Source organism: Tursiops truncatus, chromosome X, assembly GCF_011762595.2.
Source record: "Tursiops truncatus isolate mTurTru1 chromosome X, mTurTru1.mat.Y, whole genome shotgun sequence".
Taxonomy (NCBI): Eukaryota; Metazoa; Chordata; class Mammalia; order Artiodactyla; family Delphinidae; genus Tursiops; species Tursiops truncatus.
Window position 1 is genome coordinate 21,823,266 of NC_047055.1, and position 2,325 is coordinate 21,825,590.

The 2,325-nt window shown below is 32.9% G+C and overlaps 1 non-coding gene across 1 annotated transcript; it reads right to left on the reverse strand.

The window, feature by feature from the left end:
* Positions 1 to 1,019: 1,019 nt before the first annotated feature.
* LOC117310510 (U6 spliceosomal RNA) lies at positions 1,020 to 1,122 on the reverse strand. The gene has a single exon (XR_004524654.1). It is a non-coding gene; the product is annotated as a U6 spliceosomal RNA (small nuclear RNA).
* Positions 1,123 to 2,325: the final 1,203 nt, after the last annotated feature.

A 2,325-nucleotide genomic window follows, 5' to 3' on the forward strand; every position in this document is an offset into this window, starting at 1 on the left:
TAATAAAGAATTCAACTTACCTATTGAGATGATCTATGATTTTTTATTCTTCTATTTGTTAATGTGGTGTATCACATTGATTAATTTGTGTGTACTGAAGAATCCTTGCATCCCTGGGATAAACCCCACTTGATTATGGTGCATGACCCTTTTAATGTGCTGTTGGATTCTGTTTGCTAGTATTTTGTTGAGGATTTTTGCATCTATATTCATCAGTGCTACTGGCCTGTAATTTTCTCTTTTGGGGACATCTTTGTCCGGTTTTGGTATCAGGGTGATGGTGGCCTCATAGAATGAGCTTGGGGGTATTCCTCCCTCTGAAATTTTTTGGAAGAGTTTAAGAAGCATAGGTATTAGCTCTTTTCTAAATGTTTGATAGAATTCCCCAGTGAAGGTATCTGGTCCTGGAGTTTTGTTTGTTGGAAGATTTTTAATCATGGTTTCAAGTTCATTTCTTGTGAATTGGTCTGTTCATATTTTCTGTTTCTTCCTGGTTCAGTCTTAGAAGGTTGTACTTTTCTAAGAATTTGTCCATTTCTTCCAGCTTGTCCATTTTATTGGCATATAGTTGCTTGTAGTAGTCTCTTATGATCCTTTGTATTTCTGCTGTGTCAGTTGTAACTTTTCCTTTTTCATTCTAATTTTATTGATTTGAGTCCTCTCCCTTTTTTTCTTGATGAATCTGGCTAAAAGTTTATCCATTTTATTTATCTTCTCAAAGAACCAGATTTTAGTTTCATTGATCTTTGCTATTGTTTTCTTCATTTCTATTTCATTTATTTCTGCTCTAATCTTTATGATTTCTTTCCTTCTACTAACTGTTTTTTGTTTGTTCTTTCTCTAGTTACTTTAGGGGTAAGGTTAGGTTTTTTATTTGAGATTTTTCTTGTTTCTTGAGGTAGGATTGTATTGCTGTAAACTTCCCTCTTGGAACTGCTTTTGCTACATCCCATAGGTTTTGCATCATCATGTTTTTGTTGTCATTTGTTTCTAGGCATTTTTTGATTTCCTCTTTGATTAAAAATGTAGAATCCTTCACGAATTTGCATGTCATCCTTGTGCAAGAGCCATGCTAATCTTCTCTGTATCGTTCCAATTTTAGTATATGTGCTGCCAAAGCAAGCATGATTCTGTGTTTGTTTGTTCCTCTCTTTTTCTTTTTGTTTTTCTTTTCTGTGGTTTGTTTGCTTTTATTTTATGCTTGTGTTCTCTTACTTTTGTTTTTTTAATGTATTATATGTTTTTTGATTTGTGCTTACCCTGTTTTTCAAGTATGTTATCCCCTTCCCATATCTACTTGCTTTAGACTGATAGTCATATCACATTGCAAAAAAGAAAAAAAACAGGAATCTACATTTTCTTACTCTCCTCTCCCACAGTTTTATGATTTTGATATCCTCCTCTTCTACATCTTCATTTTTATTCTTTTGCTGTTCATGTGGTTATCATCGTTTTCACAAAAATATTTTGACTTTTTCTTTTAATCTGGCTTATTTAAGTGATTTACTTTCCAATTGTGATTTTCTCCTTCCTATAAATTCTTGCTTCTTTTCTATTTACAGAAGACCTGTTAGTATTTCATTTAGGACAGGTTTAGTATTGCTGTATTCTTTCCAGTTTTGCTTGTCTGAGAAATTCTTTCCCTCCATCTATTCTAACTGATATCTTGCTGGTTAGAGTATCCTAGGTTGCAGATTTTTCCCTTTTAGAACTTTGAATGTATCTTGCCACTCCCTTCTTGCCTGCAACGTTTCTATAGAGAAATCAGCTTATAGCCTTATGGGGGTTCCCTTGTAATTAACTATTTGTTTTTCTCTTGCTGCCTTTAAATCCCCTTTTTATCTTTAACTTTTACCATTTTAATTATAAAAGGTTTTGGTGTAGGTCTGTTTGGGTTCATCATTTTTGACACTGTCTATGCTTCTTGTACCTGAATATCTGTTTCCTTCTTTAGGTTTGAAAAGTTTTCAGTCATAATTTCTTCAAATACATTTTTGATTCTCTCCTTCTGGAATCCCTATTATGCGTAGATTTGCACACTTTATATTATCACATAGGTCTCTTTTATATTGCTTTCATTTTTTTATTCATTTGGCTTTCTATCTGCTCTTCTATTGATATCTTCCAGATAAGTTATTCATTTTTCTGCATTATTCATTCTGCTATTCATTGCCTTTAGCTCAGCTTTCATCTCAGCAAATGAGTTTTCTAATTTTTCTTCGCTTCTCTTTATAGATTCTAGTTCCTTTTTATAGTAATCTGCATTTTTGCTGATGGCTTTTTTTTAAATTCCTTCAGCGTTTTTATTGTCTGTTAGACTGAAGA